The following is a 24,135-nucleotide window of genomic DNA, read 5'->3' on the forward strand; positions in this document are numbered from 1 at the left end:
AAATTTGGGCTTCTACATATTATCTAAATCATTTGGTGACTAATTCAATTAAGATGAAAACATTTCAAAACATTTTTATTCCCAATAAAAATACCCTGTTCTCCCCAAGATTTTATATATATTTATGTCATCACTAATATTCTTAAACAGTTTTATTGTGTATTTCCTTCATATTTACTTGATAGCAAATCTACCAGGAATTTCCATGATTGAGTTTTATCTTGCAAAATACACTGTTAATTTGTGCTAACTCAGAAATAAGCGAATGAGTGACACAGGAATATGCCTTTGCAGGTAGAAAGCAATATTGTTACTTTCTCCCAAAAGAACTCCCAGAAATGGCTAAATAATTAAAATGAAAAGATAAGGAATGCACACACCTGTTGTAAGTAATTTGCCAAGTGAGTTTTATTATCAAAAGCTGTTTTCTTGGAGTTAACACAAAGAAAACAGATTGTTTTTGAAGATAAGATCTCGATAAGTGGTCAAGAAACCAAATATAAGAACAATATATTGTTTTATAGATCTGCTAGAATGTTTTTTAGGTTCAGGCGACAAAAAACTTCTTTGATTCTTCTCCTCCTTCTAGAAATATAGAGAAAATAATTTTTTTTACTTTCTATTATTTTTTCTCTATTAACATCTCAATCAAATGAGCCATGAGAGTATTAACTTATTATCTTTTGAAGACCTGATAGTTCATTCGAGAAAACATAAGCCTAATAATAAACTCTAAAGGCTGAAGGAATTTAGGACGTTTTCAAATGCTTTCCAGGCCTAAATTCTACTAACTAATTCATGTTTATTAACAGGCTTTGATAATAATAATAATTCAAAAATATGAAAGGACTAATTTTTCATTGACTTGCTTTATTTTTCTTAGTTATATATATCACATATATACATAATTTGTATATGTATACATAATGTGTCTATACATGATATATGTTATATAATAACATTATTTAGCTTATATTAGAATATTGTTATATAATACATACATATTTATATACATATGCTTACCTATGTACATATATAATTCTAAATAATATTACTAACTGTAAAAAATTATACATCATGTTTCTTGAAAAATAAAGCAGTTCAGATCACTGGGGTTGCTAATGCTTCAGAGCTGTTGTGGCTGTGGTTATCAATTTGCACTGAAATCTCATGAAAGACACAGAACCCCAGTATAAAAAGAAAGGCCAAATATGGGGTCCTTCTTTCTCCCTACTGTTCATCTTCTCAGACTATGCTTCTGCCGACCAAAAGCAAATAGACTGCCAGATATTTCTCCAGCAAAAATGGGTTTATTTGGGAGCAGCAGAGAGTTACAATTTAGGATCTGCAACCATGACAAGCTACGTGCAAATACGTGTACGTCAAGGGAAGGAGGAGACTTTACTGGAGAGGAAAAGGAAGTTGGGAGGACAATAGTAAACAAAGAGTTAGTGATTTTTCATTGGCAGAGTCCTTGCTGGGGAAAAGAAATCTTTCTTCTTCCTGTTGGGGTCTGCTATGCCCCAAGGCATGGAAGTTCCCCTTCTGGTCATCCAATTCTATTTAATATGAGTTTTCTGTTTATTAATTTTTCGCACTCCCTTTCTCCTGCCTTCAGGTACTACCAACAGTAGATAAGAGATTCAATTTTTTTTTTCTCCTATTGCCCTGCTCAAAAGTGGGTGGAGACAGTATGGAGAGGGTACAAGTCCCCCCCCCCCAACTGCCTTTTTAATTTATGATACACAGTAACTGCCTCCTCCCCTAACGTACCCACAAATGCACAGGAGCTTCTTTCTCAGAAGAAAAAGAAACAAAATAAAACAATATCAGAAATGTGATAAAACATGAACTTTTGTAGTACATGGGAGAAGACTAAATAAAATTTGAAATATGACATAGTTTCTTTGTTCTTCTGCAACATCAGAACTGGATTTTATAGTTGTTACTCAGCTAGGAAGGGAAACACCAAGATAATTCAGGTATAATTGACCTTGGCAGATTGTGGGCTGCTTCCCCATCTCCCCAGCCCTTTGAGTAGCTCTGTATGCTACCTCCACCTAATTACCACCATGCCTAGTCCTGTAACAACACCCTCCCCTTCCCTGCTCCTCCTCTGAGTAGGCAGGCAGTTTTTTAACTCCTGGAAACGGTACTCACTTCCCCAGTAGGAATTGCCTTTCTTTGGTATCTTTACCGAGTTGGATATGTCTTCACAGAACTGCCTACTATATATTCAAAGAGAAAATGTGTGAAGATTTTTCACCTATGGCATATCACCAGGTTGAGAATTCATTTCTTGGGCATGGTTTGTTCATGTTTGTAGCTCTATTACATAGCGTAGTACTTCTGGTCTTTTTTAATGACTCTTTTCCCAGCCTATTTAACATGTACCTGTGAAAACAATGTAGGTCTCAATATGTTAAAATGATCCAACTACAAATAAAATTCAGTTAAAAAATTTTATAATTGCACTTCAATATGAGTTGGCACTGGGTGATAAATTCTTATTATCAAAAACAAAACAAAAACAAAGCTAATTAAGTAATGACAAATGAATTAATAAACTAAGAATACCCATTAACCTAATACCCTTCCATTGTATAGTTTCACTTAAGAATGTACTATTAATTAAACACGGACCTAGTGTCTGGTTAATTTCATATTTTCATGCAAAATATAATATGTAGATACATTCAGTCAAAAAGTATATATAATATTTTAATATGTGATAGAGAATTATTAATTTTAATATTAAATTGATTATTTAAATAATTTTATATTTGTTTTAAATTATTATAAACAATCTAATTATTTAAATAGCAAATATCTATTTTGATTAATATTTCTTAAGGGACATTTTAGGTTAATAAATATTAAAAATGACTATGAGGATAATCTGAATAAATCTTAAAAGCCTTTAGATAATTTAGCTTTTGAAAGTGTATCTCTCCTAACTCATTTCAAAAGAGGAAAAGGACATCAGGTTTGTCTTAGAAAAAGCATTATTATTCAAACAGAATGAAACACAGTTCTTCACCTGAAACTCCAACTTTTCACTTTATGCAGAGGTAGCTATTGAATCTCCACAACCCATTTAGTAAAAATAAGATTATATTAAGCACTGTTGAAGTTAATTGCCCTCACCCACTGCACACAGAAAACTAGGGGATTTAATTAGCACTAATACTCTTGATTGCAGAATGAGAGAGGCAAAGGAGTATTTATTGTTTTCTGCCAGGTGCTCACATCTATCTCTTTATCTCCTCAAAACAAGTTTGCAAAGTACATATTACTTTATACATAAAAATAAAACATCTGAGATTCAGAAGGAATGTGTGATTTGCCTGATGTCTTAAAGCTGTTAAATAGCAAACCTATTATCAAATCTGTGTCTGCCTAGCTGTCAACCCTGACTCATTGCCTGATGTACTCTCTCATTCCTAATGCAGTTAATCATGTACTATCTTGAAATCTTATTTAACTTTCTTGTGCAGGTTGACCTTTCAAGTGATGTATAAGATCCTCAATGCATGGAGCATGGGATTCCAAAGGAATGAACTTTGAAGTACAGGGTTTGAATTTTAATTGTCAGTTACTGGCAAGTAGCAAATCTCTATAAGCCTCATTTTACTGATGCATACAGTGGGACTATGATATTATTCTGATGAATTTGAGTTCAATTGGTCCTCCCTCTCTGTGGCTCTGCATCTACAGATTCAACCAACCTCTGACTGAATTGGTTGAATCCCCAGATTCAGAACCCATTGTTATAAAGTGTCAACTGTATTGCATCATTTAATTTAAGGGACTTGAACATCCAGGATTTTGGTATCCGAGAGGGTCCTGGAACCAATCTCATGTGGATACAGAGGGAAGTGTATTAGTGAACGTGAGTATTTAACTTCATATTTAACAGATACTTACTGCCAGTATAGACCGACTCCATTCTTATTTCTTATTTTATTTTGTATTTTATTTTATTTGTTGCTCATTGAATCTATTCCCTGACCCAGGGTTTATTCCACTTCTCTTCTAGAACTCTATAGCTTCCCTAGCTGTTTGCTCTTACCTGCAGTTTCATAGCTTTAAATACATTTCCAGATTCTTTGATTTTTAGACTCCATGTAATTGACTACCTACTTGAAATTGCCACTTGATTATCTGGTTGATATCAAAACAATACATCTGACATAGAACTTCATTTCTGAGTCTATAACTTAATTCTACCAATATATAATATATAATACATAATATGTAATATATAATAGCAAGTCTTATTTGCCTACTGGCAAAGTTTCTATCTCACTTAATCCACTTCTCTCTATTTCTTTTATTAGAATGGATCATCTCTGATCTGTATGACCATAATAGCTTCCTAACAAGTTTGCTCCTTCTACTGCACACTTGTCCCCAGTTGCCTCTACACAAAAGCCAGAAGGTTAAACATGTATAGTACATGATCTCACTCTGGTGGCTTCTCATTGCAAGAAGAAACATCCAGACTTCTTAACCTGCTCTCCCAGTCTCTTCATGACATGGTTTCTGCCTAATTTCCTTCTTACTATGTTTCACCCACACTGTTTTGGGGAAAGTTCCTTGAGTAACCAAACTCATTTTTGCGTTCAGAATTTGACACTTGCTATATCTTTAACTTGAACACTCTCCAGGAGTTCTCTCCAGCACTTTATAGAACAAGGTTTCTTCTTACACTGTAGGTCTCAAATCCATATTAACTGTTTAGTGAGTCCCTTCTCCATGTTGCCACCCAATGTGTGGCTTACCTGAGACCACTGCAACAGCACACTGCTTTATTTCCTTCATAACACTTATTGACATTGGGTTATCCATTTTCTGCTTGTATGTTATTTGAATATACTGTAGCATATAGTTTATGAGGGGAAAGATCTTTTATGTCTTCATTGCCATGTTGCCAAGTGTCTAGAACATTGCCTGGTACATTCTGGCTCTCAATGAATAATTATTGAATGAACAAATGAATAGATAAAGAGATAGTATATCCATTCATAGATGATGAAAAAGGCTGAGGGAGTGTAAAAAACACAATCAGCAAAAATAGGAATAAATAGAAATCAGCTAATGGAAATAGGTGCCTACAAACTTTATGTAGAATATATGTATCAATAGTTGACATACAATCTTAGATTTAAAAATACACCCTCAAGAATTCTTCAGAGTAGTTATTTTCCAATTATCAAGACATTTTTGAGGATTGGTGGCTTCAACTTGTACTGAAGTGTGTGAATTAGCTAGTCTTTCACTCATATTGCTACTCAAGCAGTCATGAAATTAAATGAGATACACTATTTCCTTCCACAAAATGTCAATATGAAATTCAAACCTATCATCAAATGTGGCTAAATTATTCTTTATAGTATTGTATTAACTGAAGATATGGTAATCAAGCACCATCAAAACAGCCATCACGATATCTCATTATTTTATCACGTATACTTGTCTCAACTGGAATGGGTACAGCTGGGGTCTCTACCTCTCTCAGCTTCAAGAGTATCTTGTATTCTCTATTGTCTGGAGGTGTGTGATGAGACAGCTCTGGCAATGACTGTAGTAGAGTTTCATCTTTACTATAGCACATTAATTAGCCTGTTTTGTTTTTCTTCCCCCAGCTATGCTTGCAAAAATTCCTACCCAACAATCACACATCAAATGTGGTTGTTTTGACTGGCATAATTTATTTTCATGTTGTATTTCATGTAGGGAAAGCACAGGAAAGAGAAATCTATCATGATCCATGAAGAAGCATACCATTAAGATTACAGGATTGAACAGAGGCAGATTTTTGAGGTTAAAGCATTTCTTTCCTCTGGAAAAAAAAAAAAAAACAGAAAGAAAGAAAGCCTTCAAATGACAGACTGAGGCAGAATGGAAGTTGAGTTAGTATCTAAAACTGACTTTGATTCGGTCTGGTTATTCAGTAACTACTATATTGCTTAAAGGAACTCCCCCAAATAGTTGTACAGTTTGACATAAATTCTGATCAAGCCAAAGAGAAGAATGGAGAGAGTTGGCATATCTTCCGGTATTAATTCTTGGAGCTTTGCCTTACTGTGCTATCCCCAACTGGAATCAGTCTCCTTCTCTGTGAACTCCAGTGACAATTAGTTTGTATCTTTCTATAGTACAAGTTATTGCAGTTCAAACTGTGGTATGGTCAGTTGTATCCACGTCTTCTGTCTCACACTAGCTTATAACCCCCTCAAGGGAAGGATCTGAGATTGTTTTCTAATTCTCATGGATGCTAATAATATACCATAGCTCTGGGCATTCAAAGTTTGTTAGTAACAATAACTAACATTGCTCTTTTTAAATTTTTTTTTAGTTGAAGTACTGTCAGTTTACAATGTTATGTCCATTTCTGGTGTAAAGCATAATGCTTCAGTCATACATATACATACATATATCTGGTTTCACATTCTTTTTCATTAAATGCTACTACAAGATACTGAATATATTTCCCTGTGCTATACAGTATAAACTTGTCGTTTATCTGTTTTATATGAAGTACTTAGTATCTGCAAATCTCAAACTCCCAATTTATCCCTTCCCATCCCCTTTCTCCCCAGTAACCATAAGCTTGTTTTCTATGTCTGTGAGTCTGTTTCTGTTTTTTAAATAAATTCATTTGTGTCTTTTTTTTTAGATTCCACATATAAATGATATCATATGGTATAAAACTGCTCTTTTTAAGTGTTCATGAGACATTTGTTAAGTCAATTACAAGAATTATCTGTTGGCTGAAAAAAAAAAGAGAGGAAGGAAGGTAAGAAGGAATAAAGAAAGGAAGGAAGGAGATGAAAGAGAAAGAGAAAACTCCTGGTTAGAGTCACTTTTCAGACAGGAAGGCTTTGATCTAAGTTTAGCTAAGAGGTAAGTTTCTCCCTCATATTTTCAAACCTTTAATTTATTTTAAGTTCACTGAAGGCAGGAACGCTGAACATCCAGACACCAAGTAACAGCTTTCATCAACAGGGTGACAGCTTGCTGCTAATGTTTAGGCAATTAAAAAATCTAACTGGGAGGCAGTGCTTTTGCCAACATAAAAGTCTTCTGCCTTGGTAACTCTGCCACACATTCCAATCCCCTGACATGTGTCCCATTGATCTCTTAAGAGAGTAGCAATTAATTCCAGGTGTCTCTTTGGGCAAAGCATATTCCTGGCTCATTTGTAAAATTGCATGTTTTCTAACAAGTCTCTTTGCTTTCCACATTCAAAGGAAGTGCATTTACCTCTTAATGATGCAGTGTGCTCTGAAACCAAGTTTTTTCTAGCAAATATTTGCTACAACTCTCCAGGGTCTCTCAGGGCTTGCCTGTGTGACCTTGGACAAGTCTTTAAGCCTCAATTTTCTCTCTTTTAAGTGTGAATAATGATCTTGCCGCTAAGTTCCTTACCAGGATACTGGTGAAGGGAAAGAGAAAGAAATGAAATAAAATACTGCAAAAGTCAGCAATATAGATGTAAGGACTGAGAAGAAAGAAGTGTCAGACAGGTAGGCTCCCTCAGGAATACTGCATCTTATTGACAAATACTCAGTATTGTAGCATGTGCAGAGCTTTGCCTTAAATTGTTTGGAGGGAAGACAGGAATAAAGCATCTAAGAGAAAATATAAGAAAATAGAGTACAAGAAAAAAGGAAATAAAAATACTTACATTATTTATCCCAACTCAAGATTAGCGGTAAAGTAAGAAATTGGCGTATCTTTAATCTGGGCTATAGCAAAGCACAAAAGGAATTCAGAGCAATTCAGTTTAAAAAGAGAAAAAGGAAGGAAGGATAATGGAGGAAGGAAGAAATTCTAGGGTTGCTTTTATTTCTTTGTTTTCCTATCATAATTTTTATATAGTAATTATTACCAAGAGTAATTATTTAGCTAACAGAAAAGAAGCAAAAGAAGAAAAAGTATTCCTCAGTTGTCAATTAGCTTTGATGACAAGAATGTAGATTTCTACCTTATATATTTTCTCTAATGTATTTTCTGTTGATTATCTGAAAAAGCTCTTGTATCATGTCTTGTTCAATCTGGACCCACAGAAAGTAATACATCTTTGACTATTTTCCTAAGTAATAAGAGTTTCTAGGAATTAGAAGCTGTCATAACATATAAAGAATTTTCGCCCTTGGAATCAGAAAGACAGTCTCTGTTTTAATGCCTGGAAAGTGACCCTAAACTACTCAATTTACCTCAAAATTTAATTGTTGATGTTTCTAGTTAGATTTACTAGATTTATTAGTAGACAGTTAGGAGACTTACTGGTTGGACAGGTAGGAGAGCAACACAGTTGCAGTAAGAAAGAATCCTTCTAAATTCTTAACTTCTAAGATATATTATTTTAGTACAAGAAGGTAATTTATCTTCATCTTCAGTAATTTGTTTCATTTCACATGTTTTGTAATGATTCTGATTTTAGGAAATATTAATTACAAAAATGAAACTTGGTATTGGATTTAATGAGATTTCTTAAAGTGACTTTTTTTCTACTAATGAGTTATGGGCAAATTATATTCCCCCAATGGCAGTGTTTTCCAGTTTATCAGTGCAAGTATTTGTATGACTTCAAAGGAAAAAAAAATAGACCTTCAATTAATAAAATAAGTCTGTGCCACTAAAAATCAATAGTTTCTTAGGAAATTTTTGTAACCAATAGAACAAAAAATGGATTAATAAGAGTAAGGATGCTCAGAAAGAAATTTTAAAAGATAAATTAAGCATGTTTATAATGGTAAATTCAAACTAAGGACCTGGTTAATCTTAATTCAACCATTTAAAGCATATTTTTAGAGTAAAAATAATCCATATAGTCTATTTTCCTAGACCAGGTGCTATATTCTGGGACTTCATAACTCCTGTTCTCCCAGGTCTTGGCTGAATAGTGTTTCCTGTGCTTTCAGAAATCAAATTCTGCTTAGATCAAGATTAAAAAGATTGTACTTTGCTTATGATTACCTTTTACATTTCAGTTTATCTCTTTAAAGGAAAATGACACATCTTTTTTGGTCTCAGGCTACATCAAAGCTAACGATTTTCCACCTCAGGGCAGGGTGAGATCCATCTTAGAAGGCAAGTGATATGACAGAAGAAAAGGTGACCCCTTGAGCATGAATTTTTAAGCAGTCTAGTTTAGAAGGATGCTAATGGGATAAAAAGATTGAAAAACCCCTGAAGTTAAGTTCAGAAAGAAGATAAAAAGATATTCTTAAAATCAACGCTTTCTTCAAGTAATATAAAAGAGAATATTAACTTCAATTATTGTATAGTATTAAAATAGTAAATATATATTGTAAGTTATTCATCCTTTCTGGGAAATAGGGTGTTATAATAAGTAGGGCAGTAGTGAAATTAACTCTATTGTATGTTCTATTCTTCATTCATTTGACGATTATCTATCAGGTGTGTACTGTAAGAATAATAGCTAGTATTTATTGTGTGCTTACAATAAATTGTTCTAAGTAAATTTTTATGAATTGAATCATTCTGTCCTCTTAACACTCTGTAAGATCAGTATGTTTTTAACAACTTTTTTTTTTTTAGATAAGGAAACCGAAGCAGAAGGAAATAATTAGTTTAAATCACATATATAGTTAATAATGGGACCTTAATTCTGAGGAGTCTGGCTCCAAAGTCCACCACATCTTTATTATATAGAAATAATGATAGAGTATATACTTCCTCTGCTTTCAAAGAGCCTTAGCTCTAGAAAGGGGTTAAAGGGGTTTGCAAATGTACAATAGCCAGTAAAAAGTCTCACGGGATTCAGAAGAGGGGGCAGCAAGGGGATGTCAAAGACAATGTTGCCTTCAAGGGGCTCCCATTCTCCCCAAAGATAGGAAAGGGAATGTCAGTAAATGCAGATACGTAAACAATTGAGCTCATAGAAAGTGTTAGATATTACGTTAGCATTATGTAGCAATCACAGTGGAAGCACAGGAGAGACGGTAACCAGTCTCACAGCAGGTGTAGAGATGAGTAGAAAAAGGTTTTCTGAGCCTTGAGAGAGGTGGATGATTCCCAAATAACTGAGGGCACAAGGCAAAAGGAAAAGCCAAGAAAAGTGTGTACAAAGAAGAAACAAACAAGTTGGATGGAGCATGAGAGGGCTAGGCGTATGTGAGAATGGCAGGACTTCAATTTGCTGGAGCATAAAAGTTGGGGTGGAATCTATTTCAATGGAAAACCTCCACCTGTAGAAAAGATTGTTAAGGGAAACGAATAGATAAAATGCTGTTTACTTTTTCACCACGAAAATCCCCAGCCAATCACAAGCTCTTTTTATAAAAAGAAATAAGGGGTTTGTCAAAATATGAGTCCTTAGTAATAGAGACTACTATGGAATCACCTTCTCTAATATATAATCTATTCATTCATTCACTCTTTTAGCCATTTAGTCTTTCCAAACTACTTGAGATCACCCATTATGCTCAAGGCAGTGTGCAAGGAACTTTAAAGGATATAAAGGTGAATGATGAATAAATAGGATCTGTCCTATGTCTATGTCTTAAAGCCTTGTAGACACTTGTAAAGCCTTGTGGCATCCTGGCTCACATCCATTCTGATTGGCTGGTGCCTAGGCAGAACTAGTTGTTAAGAATTTTGAATACTGGTGCTGCTCACAAGTAAATTGGCTTATACAGTGGTGTACTGAAGCCTGTCCATAGAATGTCATAATGGCCCATGGACATTTTTAAGATTTATGTGAGTCAGTTGTTGAACATAGCCATTATTCAAAATTAGAAATTTATAATTAAATAAATTATATTAAAAAGAAAATAGATGCTCAAAATTAATTACTTTTAAAAATATGTTTTGCTATTTTCTATGCTCTTGAAGTAATAGTTGTATCTGTATTTTGGAAATATTATATAGTGATGTGCTACTTTCTATGCCTCTCTTCCCAACTTTGTGTTTAGTGATCAGATGGATACCTGAAAATAACCGTGGTAGTTCTATTTACGTCATGGAGATAATCAAATCTATAAATGAGATTTTTTTCCCTCCCAGGGATCTGGTTACTAAGTACATCACTGCTCATTCATAAAATAGCAGTGTGAAGAGTATCACCATGTGTTCTTGCCAGGTTGAATTGAAGTTATCAGTACCCCAGCCCATCTGCAGAAATCAGAAGCTCAATCTCCCTGTCCATTTACTAGTAATTTCAGCAAGTCCAGGGCAACCTCTAATGCCTACCACATATTTGGGGTTTTCTGGCACAGTGATTCTCAATCCTGGCTGCACAGTGTAGTCAACCAAAGAGCTTAAAAAAAATTCCTGTGCCTGGATCTATCTCTGAGCATTTGAATCAGATCATCTACCAATAACAACTGGGCATCCATGTTTTTCAAAAAAATATATATTCCCAAAGTAATTGTAGTTGTGCAGCCAAGGCTGAGAAAGTGCTCCAGATCTTACAAGTAATGTGGAGTGAGTCATCTGTGGCTAGGAGAGAATATATTTCATCCCCCACAAAGGAAGCTCAGGGGAAAAGCAGAGAGCTGTAAGAAACTGGACCAGAAGCCATGCTTAAAAAGCAGTAGTAAAACCAGGGTTTTCTGCTGACCGTACTGTCATCATCTTTTTCCCCAGCCAGGAAAAATGCTGTTTTACAATAGATCTTTGTTCAGTTAGTGCCCACTGATGCCTCCCTAGGATGTAGGTTAAGTTAGGACAACTAGGTGACAACATAGAGAGCAACCATTTATACTTGGAAGCCAAAGATAATGACCATCTCTATACTGTCTATAAAGGCACCTGCCACCCAACGTTCCCTCAGGGTCAACTTGATTGACTCTTTTTGTGTGTGTGCTAATGATGTGTCCTCCACCTCTCTCATAGTGCTTATCATGTTATGTCAGGTTTTTTTCTGTTATATGGTGAGTTCTTTGAGAAAGATCACTGTGTACTGTTTATTCCTACATCCCCACAACCTGGAATAGTGCTTTGACATATATCTGGCATCAAATAAATGTGTGTTAAGTTGAATCAAACTGAACTGATATTCCCATAGATAGAGAGTTTCAGTGTTTGGCACATCATAGGCACAATCAGATTTTAAGTGAGTATTTCATGTATAATTACTTGTATTTTTAACAATATTATCTAAGCTGGAAAAGAATCATTGGAAACAGTAGGCTGCTTTAATGAGAAAGGGGCAATTCAGGCTAAAGAAATTATTTAATGGATTTTGCTGATAACATTAAGGGCTGGCAATTTCATTTCATAATTATATGATGCTTAGAAGAGAGTTAAATAAATACAGAGAATCATAATATTAGGCTGCAGAAGAAAATGAACCAACTAAGAATCTAAAAGAGAAATGTATGTAATTATGTTTTTAAAAAGAATGTAATATGTTGAGAATCAAACCAAAGAAATGAAAAGCTCACTACCAATTAGTAATACAACTCAATGTTCTGCAATAGACTAGCTACTAAAGTACTTTGGGGTTAAAGGTAGGTGACCCTTAGAATGAGTTAGCAATATAATTATGTAATATAAATTAATTGCAGAAAGTGAAAGTAGAACCTAGGGAAGAGGATGTAATCCGAACAGTATATTAAGATGCTACACGTAAAACTCAAAATTACATGAAGACTAAAGGCTAATATATTTGAGCCACAGTTGTTGATCTCTCCAAGGTTTAAGAAGCTTTTCATTGAAAGTAAAAGAAAACCATGGCATAATCAACATACTTCTTGAATATCTGGGCCAATCCTAACTCAGGGGTTGTAAATTATTTACAGCAAGTGAGGCAAGGTATGGCTAGACCCCTCCAGAATATTGCTACTCATCGTTCTCTAAAGTTTTAGTCATGTATTTCCCCAGAATTTCTGTTGAAGCCCAGTCATTCCAATTCACATCAGCATGACCTTTGCTGAAGACATGTGTTAGTACTACTGCACTAACAGTAAGACACAGTCACAAAATAACTTTATGACACACAGAGTGCTTGAATTTGGTCTTTATAATCACTCTAAATGAAGAAGTTGATACTCAGAGACATTTGGTCAATTACCTAGGGTCAATCAGTCAATTATTTGATAGATATAAATAGATAAACATGTTTTTAGTCAATTTTTGTATAAGTAAAATCTCAAATATTCATATATTCGTCTATTGTAGACATTAAATCTTAACTTGAGCTATCAACTTGATAAAAGAAAAAAAAATCAGCCAATATACTGTACCACTAATTACTGGTAAATGACATTCACTGAAAGGATGGGTTATTCATAAACAGTAGTCCCATCTTTGCAAGTTACATGTTGTACTTTGAAACTTACTGAGTTTCTCAATAAAAATGTATTGAGGGAACCTAGTGATTTGCTAGTTTTTTGGGAGGACCGAAATATAATTTATCCTCAAAGAATATGATTTAGCAGATTCAAAATAATAAATATATTAAAATTGTTCAACTCAAGGTGGCATGAGCTAAGAACCAAAATAAATAATTCAGGCAAAAATATCATAGTGTTGATAGAAGACTGCATTCTTTTTCTGTCAGGCCATTGAAAGAAGATATTCTCGTATATGCGTTTATCTAGGATGATGGCTTTTTTTTTTTTTCACCAGATTACATCATGCATAAAGTGTATAGAAATTCCAGAAAGCCACCTGTAACTCATCTCTCTCTTATCCCTCCCATGATTCTCTGTACACAAGGGCACCAGGATTCCATCACTGGGAACCACTGCCTTAGGTGTCTAGTTGGGTATAATGAAAGGTTTTGGAAGGTTTAATAAAGTAGACAGGCTTTATCCTGTATAGGATTTAGATGAATTAGAAACAGTGGGTGAGATGTTCTGCATACAAGTTCAGCTTTGACAAAATTATATGAATAGTGAGGGTAAGTGCTAATTTGCCCAATATTGATGTCTTACAGGATGACCTCCCAAAGGGATAGAGATGACCTCATAAAGTGAAGAATCTTTTGTGAGTTGGAAACATGCCATGGAAAATATACAAGTAAGTATATAAGGCAGTCAACTGAGTAAAATATTGAGGGATCAGCTCAGTCCTAGAAACCACTCATAAGTCGTACCGTATAGCCATAGTCATGAAGCTTGGGCTGAAGACTTTGATCAAGCCAGAGAAGGGATTGTTACCCCAGCCACGAATGATTCGTTGGCAGAATAGTTATGGAAGTCTTGAATTGTCATAAGAGGATTTCTCTCTCACTCCTGATCACATCAGGGAAGGAGCTGATTCTTCCCTCATATTGTAAATTATATGACTCTGACACTCAGCCTGGCTGAATCATCATATACTGCCATAGAAAGCAGTAAGCAACACATCTTGTAGTAATCTATGGTGAAGAAGAATGTGAGACTGAATGTGTGTATGCTCCTATATGACTGAAGTCTTGTGCTGTACCCCAGAAACTGATACATTTCAAACTGACTGTACTTCAAAAGAAATATTAATAGGCAATACAAAACAATGCACCTGCTCCTACCTCCCTGAATTTTCTCCCAATAAACACTGTTCTAGGACTATTGGTATTTCTTACAACATTAACAATGTTTGTTTAACTGATAGTGATGAGAATGGTATACTTCAGGAATGGATGGGAAATTCATTTTAGAGCAGAGATTTCCTGTTTGATTGGAGAGGGAGAAAAGTTCGCATATAAAGTGATGCAGTAAGTTATTGTTTATTATGAATTTGGCTACAGATTCATGGAAGTATCAGCTTGTTGTTATGAACTGCCATGGTAGAACCCCTCACACACACCTTATTCAACACAGGTAATTTTAAGACAGATGATCTTCCTTTCAGTTGTTGGATCGGGGGTGAGGGGTATTTATGATTAGATTCCACTTTATAAGAGGTATCATTTTGAAGCTTTTAAGTAATGTGTGCCCTGGCCTTTTTCTTCTCTCTCACACCTTTTGATGTGTAAAAATTGAAACTGCAGTTCACTGGGACATGCATATACATATATTCTCATTTGTCCCTCATTGGGTTTTTAATTTAAATCATATTTTACATTAAAACATTTCATTTGGTTAATTTGCAAATCTGCTCAATAAAGTTTTTATAGTTTCTTGTTTTCTGTTCATGCTTTCAAGTTTGAGTTATATTTCCCTAAGTAGTAGTAAGCACGGGTTTAAAAAATACTTGTCTTCGTTGGTTAGCAGACATTTGGCCATGCCATAAGGTCCTTGAAATTTGGTCCTACACAAAATTTTCATGAGCATATTTGGTCCATGCCAAATGGTTTTGGACAGGATCAAATATCAAGGATCTTTTGACATGGACCAAATGCTTTATGGGCATTTTGGACAGGACCAAATGGTCTGGCAAATATCAAGGACATTTTGGGGTGGGCCAATTATCTTATGGATGTTTTGGACAGGACCAAATGTCCTTCAAGGGTTTGTGGTCTCTGTAGGTCTAATTCTGTTGCCTTGGTGAAAGGGTCGCTAGTTCTTGCTTATGGTGACTCATTTTCTTGGTGCTAAAGGGGTTTGACCATTTACTCAACTTTATTAGAAAATTATTTGGCGAAATTCCTTGTAGCCTGGGATTAGGGTGATTTTCTTCAGAGCGGATTTGCTTTGCTTTTTTTGCCAGGTATTTTGGGCACATCCAACCAGGGGCCGTATTGAAGTATATTAATACTCTGAAGGCTTGAGAATTCACAGATGGTACAAATTTGGATTGAAAGCCCATGTATGAACTGGCTCTCAGAGGTAAGTCTTTTTCATATTGCTCTTCTCAACAACAAAGCACATATACTACATATCTTTTAATTTCATACTCGTAAGTAAAAATGACAGACAAGTTTGAGAACAAAGACAACTGATTCATGGTAAGTAAAACTGGTATCCGTCATTAAGATTTACAGAATTTATGTAGTGTGTTGCCTGATCTAGCAAGTCATGTGAGTTTAGGTAAGCAATTTTTTTCTGTATTTTATTTCAACCAGACTCCAGAGAAACTGAGGTAAAATTACAGGATCTAAGAATGAATAGGTTGGTTGGGAAACAAGTTATAAAATATCTGAATTGTCACGTTAGAAATTATAAATATTATTGAGTTGGTTATGGAATGTCATTAGAGTTTGTGTAGTGTTTTTGTTTTAGTAGTGAAGTGAAGTGAGAGCGCTTCCTAAGATTATTTTACCAAAAGTGGAAATAAAAATCTGAATTGTTATTATGATTGCTTCTCTTTCCATGTTACCTGCAAAGATAAGATTTGGACATACCTAAGATTAGAACTTCTAATAGGCTAAAACAAGAAGAAAAAAACATTAAAAACCCCAGAAAACTTCTCCCTACTTAGTAAAACAGCTGCTGCTCCTGACTGCTTCAGTTTATGGTTGAATAAAAATTAAATACATGGTACCCTGAAGAAAATTTTTCAATTACATAAAATGAATAAACCATGATGACAGAATAAACTGCCAACAATTACCACACCAATACATGGACAAAATAAATTATTTATATTATTTTATTGTCTTCCATCTGTATTTTAAGACGGGGCCTGCACTTCAGCAATATAAGAAGCTGAACATTTTTAATACCAACTATTAATTATGTGACAGTCAACCCAGTCATAAGTGGCAATGCAAATGTATCCTTAATATGACTGGAAGTAACAGACTGACTAAAAATACCCTTTGTGCCTTTGTTTTCTCTTCTGTACTTAACTGCCATATGGCTTGTGACAACCCTGGAAAAGTGAAGTGATTATTCCTACTAACCTTAAAGACATTCACACTTAGTGAATGTGAGTCAGATATATGTAATATTTGCATGTTATATAAATAATGAAATTTGTTTTGGTCTTATAAAAGTACTCTTCTTTGCTCTACAACTTCAGCCTAACTATGGCTTAAGCTCTTATTTCTAAATGTATTATTCTGTCTTACTTCAAAAATTTGATTCTAGCAGTTGCATGCCCTAATACTTTTAGTAAAATTACAGTTACTGTCATTTTAATTACAATATACTGTGGTGTGTTCCTCTTTGGGTTTATCCTGAATGGGACTCTCTGTGCTCCTTGGACTTGAGTGACCATTTCCTTTTCCAGATTAGGGAAGTTTTCAGCCATTATGCTTTCAAATATATCATGATAGATACATATGTGCCTTATTATAATAATCGATCAAATCAGTAATACAAAGAATTTTTAAAATATTTTAATAATTGTAGAAAAATAGGTCATTTAAACCTGGCATTCTAGGTAATTCATTATTTGAGCCAATTTAAAATTTATATCATAAGATTTGTCAGTGAAACGTATGTTGACATCTCACATAAAACAAACGGTCAGGAGTGGGACCTCCCACAAAGGCGGTTTTTCTCACCCCTGCCACAGTCCTGAAGCCTCTGACTTTCATGCTTCCAGAACTCCAATCCCAGGGTCAACCGTCTTCCACTTGCCACTCCTGACACCTGCTGTATCACATAACAAGAAGAGAAATACGGCGTGTACCGGCTTGTGGTAGTCATAGCAGCTCCGAGTTAGGCCCTCCCCGCAGGAGGTCTTTCCGGGCTGTTGGGCGGGGCCAGGTGCCACCAGCACCGACTTCCGGCTTCACGTCGTAGAACGAGCTCCCAAATATGGTTGCCGCCAGTGTCCGTGTCCCAGGGTGAGCTGCCGCTGCTCTGGCCTCTCCAGGAAGTTCTTCAAGACCATCAGGTAGGTCTGGCCGAGGTTCCTATCAAATGACCGCTTTGGCCCTGGGTCCCGTGCACGAGAGGCTTTGTGTGTGCTCCTTAAGAGTGAGGTCTCTGTTTTCCGCAGTCCGTTGGGACTCCCGAAGTTATGCCCCACTGGCCTTCAAACATAAACGCACTCGTCTTCCTGGTGCCGGACCCCCGGGCTGGGGAGCCTGACATGGGGCTCAGAACCCTCACTCCTGTGGGAGGGCCTCTGCCATATAATTATTCTCCAGTTTGTGGTTAGCCCATCCCAGAGGTGTGGGACATGATTATGTTATGAGTCCGCTCCTCCTACCCATCTTGTTGTGGTTCCTTCTTTAGGTTGTTAGTTGTAGATCTTTTATGGTAGGATTTGGTCTTTTTCACAGGTGGTTGTTCTGCAGATAGTTGTGGTTTTGGTGTGCTCGTGAGAGGAGGTGAGATCAGGGTGTCTTTACTCCACCATCTTGGCCCACTCTCTAGTTTCTGTCCAATTTATAATTTCATCCTCAGAAATTTCTCTCCTAATGGCTGTTTTCCTTCATTTTGTTCGCTTTTGTTTGAAAGCAAGTGCGTCCACTTGCTTGAGTGATGGCCTATCTAAGGAGAGAAAATTTGTGAAGCTAGTTATTGTTTGGGTTTGTTCCCCCTTTGCTCTCAACTATTATTGTTATAAAGAGCTTATCTATTGGGTGACGTTGGAGTAAGAGACTTATCTAGTGTCTTTCTTCCATTTGGTACAAATAACAGTTGTCTAGGAATTTTGGCATATCTGGCACATGTGGTTTTCCTAGGCAGCACCCAGTTTCACTTCACTAGTCCATAAAGGACCCAGGGAGACAAACTCATTCCCATTCCTCTCCAACCAGTGCTGCCCCATGCCTCATCACCTTCCGAGGTGCAGTTATCTGAGTTGGCTAAGTAGAGATCAAGGCAAAGCAAAAGTTTCTTCCTCAGGTAAATACATACTCCCTCTTGCAGAGCCACGGGGTCCAGCTGGGAGCTCCTGTGCACATCCATTGTGGAGGTGGCCTAAGGATGACTCCGGAATCTAAAACATACTATGGCATTTTCATAGTTAACAAAGGGCAGTTTGGCAAGTGTCAAGCTTAAGAAATGCCTGGATGAAAAATGAGGCCAAGTTCTACACCTTTTTTTCAGACGTATCCAAATTGTCAGGGGACATATATTGAGTATCTTTCATTCTTCTGTGTTGAGGGAATGAGAAATAGGTTAGACAGTGCATCTTAAACCACCAGGAAAGCTAATCTGTCTCATTGAGCATTCTGTGATACCATTTTCACTGCAAATAGGTTGAAAACAATCCAATTTTTCAATCTGATCAAATGCTGCTATTGTTAATGCTGTTCTTGTAGAAAATCTGCAACTATTTGACTGATAGAGAATGTGAATAAAAAATACTGGTGGTTTTATTTAACATGTAGCACCCTGTTGTAAATGCTTGTGGAATCAGTATATACTCAGCTACATTCTGTATTCGTGTGATCTATGATTATATTAAAATTGTTCCCTATTCCCTTAATATTTCATTATATTTTTGTGGAATAAATTATTACTGTGATTTTTGCAAACCTTCACTTTTCATTAGTTAAGAAGATATAGCCATCAGTTGCCCAATTTTCCTACTAAACATATTTCAAAGTTCATTTTGGGTCCCTGCCAAGTTATTTTGTAAGATTCTGATTATTAGTTCATATTTGAATTTATAGTACCCTTCAACCTAACCTTTGCCATAAGAAGCAGTTCTGATTTGGAGATGTGTAGTTTATTAAATCCCATTTTTTTCTTATTTAATATCTCAAATAGATATTACTTTCTACAAATTGCTAATCTTACTTTTGGAAAGAAATGCAGAAGTTTCAAGGTTACCTTGGGAACTCTGAAAAAAAAAGTTTGATAATTTTCCACCTGTAATTTAGAATACCCATGATTCACATTGCGATGTATATGACCTTTGTGTCACTTTGAAGCTCCTGTGATCGTTCTTCAAATTCATCATATATACCATGATAAATGCATATGTAATTTATTGTATTAATCAAATCAGTAGTTCAAAGAATTTTTTTCAGTATTTTATTAAGTCTAGAAAAAGAGGCCGTTTAAACCTGCCATTTCTAGATAATTCATTATTTGAGTCAATTTAAAATTAATATCATAAGGTTTGTCAGTAAAAAATGTATTGTCATCTTATATAAAACAAATAGTCAGGGTGGGATTAGCTCTTCATGGACCTCTCAGAAAGGTGTTTTTCTCACCTCTGCTACAGTCCTGAAGCCTCTGATTTTAATGCTTCCAGAACTCCAATCCCAACATCAACCGTCTTCCACACGCCACTCTTGATACCACCTATATCACGTAACAAGATGAGAAATGTGGCGTGCACTGGCTTGTGGTAGTCATAGAAACTCCAAGTTTAGGTCTTTCCGACATTGGCTGTAAATGAGAATTTTATGTACACTGTCTAAAAAATCGTCCAAAATTGAAAAATAAGGCAAAAGTGATTGATAGACCCTTTCAGTGTTATACTAGGGCAAAGAGCACTGAAAATTATTTAGGTAAATGCACTTAGTTTGATTCACCATTTACCATTGATTAAACTCTCAGATATGTTGAAGTTAACGGTTAGCTTGTAGATTTTTGTCCAGTAGAGATATAAATAATTTCTGTTCTGTGGAGCACATAACCGTAGAGACTGTGTTTCACAGCTCTGGTGGCTAGTAACCAATTTGGTAACCTACTCAATGAATCTAACATCCTATAAATAGCCTAGCTTCTCAGCTATAATTTGAGTCAGTCATACTGTCATTTTACTGAAACTCTTATGAATCAACGAGTTAAATAAAATTTTAACATTTTTTTTCTATATTTGCCTGAGAATCAGTTGATTCAGCTATTTGAAAGTTGTAGTTTAAGAATCGTTTTTGGAATATGTGGATATCTGAGCCACGTTGCAGACTTCCATGTTTGGAGACTCTGGTATCCATGGGTTTCCCAGGATAATGTTAAGGAAAATTCAGCAAAATGATGAAGTCTATGTAGGTTGTGTGCTATGTTCGGCCAGTGCCTTGTTCGTGCCTCAGCCTTGTGAGATGCTCAATGTAGTCTGCCTTTCCTCATCTTCAAGACCCATCCCAATGTTGCTTGCTCTGAGTCTTCTCTGATGCCCAGCAATCTGCAACTCAGAACCAACATTTCCTTCCTCTTGCAATCTCTTGGTATTTTACTCACGTTTCTCTTGTGTTGTAAATTTAGTTCATGTGCCACTTTCATTAGCAGAGATCCTGTCATAGTCATTTCTGTTCAGTTTTCTCCTAACACACTGATAAGAAGAGAAAGTGTATACAATGAAAGGGCAGTAACACAGTAACCCACGAGTGAATGAAAGACGAAGGAGTAAGTTAATGGAAATGATCAAATGATCGTATACACGCTAAGGCTCGTAGTCAGCCTGATAATAAAAGAGTAGAGGATTGTGTTGGAAGTGGGTAGGATGGAAAATAGACAATAATAGGCCAAATCAGGAATGACCTTGCACACCGGATTATTAAAATTTTTCAATTAGAAGAACTAACTTCAGTATCTTTATGTCAGTTCCCAAGTACTTTGCATTTGTGAAAATATAAAAGCTTTTATCTAAATATATTGTTTAATGACCTCAAACTCCACCCAAGTCAGCATACTGTATACAGATTTGCTAACACTGTCTAAAAACCTTAAAACATGTGCAGTTAAACAGCCAGTGTGTTCCTTGCTACCTTGTGAGATTTAGTAAGAAATAATGTTCAACTATACTACCGTTTGGCTTGTAAGAACAATTTCATTTCTCAATTTAACTCCTAATATGGAATAAAATGTCCTTTTTTTTCATCCCTCTCTTGAGGGAGTATTTCAGATTCACTGAAGAATCAGGAGATGAAAGAAACAGACAAACTTTTTTGTAGAATTTTTTCAAAGGAAAATTTATTTTTGAAAGTATGAGGCTTTTTTTAAAGGTTCATGTGAATCGCATTCCGTTTCAGAGTCCTGACCTGCCCCTGTGTTGTGCCTTACTTTTTTTGCCAGCCCTTTCCGCTACCCTTTCATCTTTCTCCTTGTTAAGTTGTGTCTTCTGTGCAGGATTAGACCCAAAGGTTTTAACATTTTTTTCAGTTTTTCTTAAATCAAGTGTGGTTGCAATCAGGTACCTATTTGGAGAGTTAAGGAACAGAGAGAAGGGAGAAAAGGGAAGGCCCTGCTGGGAAAAAAAGACCAAAACAGGAACAGAGAGGAAAAGGTGAAGCTCTGTTAGCAATTAACACAGCATATACTTTTCACTTCAGCATCTAGAGAAATATTTGGTGAAATTAAGGAAATGACTTATAAGCTACCTCTGGACTCCTTTTTATTTATCTACTTTTTTTTTTCTTTTGCATGAAAAAGTCTCATTTAATGAAATGACTACATTTAGAGAATTGAACTCTGCTTTAGAAGTAATAATGATCTAGTCCAAAACCTTTAGAAATAACTGGAAAGGAACCAAAGAACCGCTGGAAAATTCAACAGTGAGCACCAATTAAACTAAATCTTCAAAAGTTTGTTTCTCTAAACTGTTGCAGTGGACAAATAACTAAGTATTAGTGCTCCACATTGAATGTACATTTTCATTTTCCTCATTTTTCTTCTCTAGCTTGTGTTCAGCAATCCTCAACTGTTTGACTTAATTCAAATCCTTTTTCAGTTTGTTTAATGAGAGGGAAAAGAAATGCATCTGACCTTTGCTTTGTTTGCAAAATTCAACTGCTGACATGACAACCTTCTCTGTTTTCTTAAATTTTGGATTGGTAGACTAGACTGCAACAATTCTTCAATTCCCTCTTCAGAAGAAGGGAATTTAGTTATTAATTAGAGACAAAGAATCTGATCCTGGTTTCACCTTGATAATCAAAAGCACTCTGGGAGGTCTATTAGAATTAGATTTCACTTGACTGATTAGGATAATACTGTGACGGGAAATTTTAAACTGCTATACTTAGAAATGGGTCAGGAGAAAAAAGGAAATGCATTTTTATACTGATAGAAACAAAAGAACCTTAATCAAGAGTTGTTTTCCCTGCTCCTCCCTGAATAATAAGCTGGAAACTTCACCAGCAATGATATCTATTTGACTCATTTTTTTTTTAACTTTTTAATGTATATTGTAAACCTAACTCTGAAAAGCTTGTGAGAACCACGATTATGGAAAACAATTTAGCTAAATCTATAAACTATGGTACTAGAGAACAAGCACAAAGTAGAGCAATCAGGATGGTTAGAAAGCCGATATGTTGTCTGGAACCTTCTTTTTCTTCTCTCGGCCTCAGAAGAGACTTACTACCAATTGTTAAATTGAATTCTTAGATAGTGTTTGTGTTTCAGTGAGCCCTGTTAGTTCTTTTCCTCATTACTATAGACATAGTGAATCCTTTGAATAGGCTTATTAAAACATTTGGATCGTCCAGATGCATGCTGAACTTCCATGATATGTGATAGCCTGTAATAGCCCTGAGGCAGACTTAATCTCATCTGCCGTGGGCTGGCTTGTGGTGTGAATTTTCATATGCATGGGTATGCATGTGTGGTGCGCAGTCCTAGTTCACTGTCTGACATCTGTGGCTCAGTGTGGCTTCATTTTATTCTACTTGTTCCATGTATGTAACATGTGTAGTGATAAAATCTCATGGTTTTATGGGAAAAGACACACCTAAAGAAAACCAATAACTTTTCCTGTCTTTAAAAGTGAAGAAATCTTAAGGGAAAAAAGCATAGTTTTCATTTAGATAAGAGGAATCTTGGAAAAATAAAAAGTATAATATTGAATTTGCTGTTGCTCTGATATGGAAATGAAAAATATTGCATAAATTTCATATGCAAACAAAAGAGAGGGGGAGAGAGGGAAAGAAAATGATATTTGTAAAACTACTTTTTGCTTCAAACAACACAGATGTTTTCAGTCTGGTGGAAAAAAATACTATTGAAATTTGAAAAGCATCAAAAATGGTTGCTAGAGATTTATAAATAATTTTATTTTACATTTATAGAATATTTAATTGCTTCAAAGGATCATTTAGTATTTTCAGTTCAGCTTCATGTAATAGAGGAAGTAGTATAAATTTTAAATAGTCTTCATAGATTTGGGTCTTTCTTTAATCAGTAATACAACTTTTATGCATTCTGGATATTTACTGTATTTGCATATACATGCATGCATTTTAGTAGAAGGTAATAAGTTAACCACAGATATTTGCTCTGAGATTTTAAAACCTGTGTAGCTGATACTTCCCTGCTCTACCAGTTTCTTTAGAGTTTCTGATTTTCATCTGCTTGCTTCATTATCCTAGCAGCCTTCTCTATCTTTTATTGTGTGAGTCTCCACACTTGCTAATAATACTTTTGTATCTCTTGGTTG

The 24,135-nt window shown here is 35.4% G+C and overlaps 1 long non-coding RNA gene across 3 annotated transcripts in view; it reads left to right on the forward strand.

Annotated features, from left to right (window-relative positions):
- LOC123614779 (uncharacterized) overlaps positions 1-24,135 on the forward strand; it is an 873,628-nt gene that overhangs the window by 560,797 nt on the left and 288,696 nt on the right. For all 3 annotated transcript variants that reach the window (XR_012508318.1, XR_012508313.1, XR_012508314.1), the window contains exons 4-6: positions 13,919-14,001; positions 15,613-15,731; positions 17,395-17,688. This is a non-coding gene — a long non-coding RNA (uncharacterized LOC123614779). The remainder of the gene's footprint in view (positions 1-13,918; positions 14,002-15,612; positions 15,732-17,394; positions 17,689-24,135) is intronic.

Source organism: Camelus bactrianus, chromosome 1 (assembly GCF_048773025.1).
Source record: "Camelus bactrianus isolate YW-2024 breed Bactrian camel chromosome 1, ASM4877302v1, whole genome shotgun sequence".
In the NCBI taxonomy this organism is placed as follows: Eukaryota; Metazoa; Chordata; class Mammalia; order Artiodactyla; family Camelidae; genus Camelus; species Camelus bactrianus.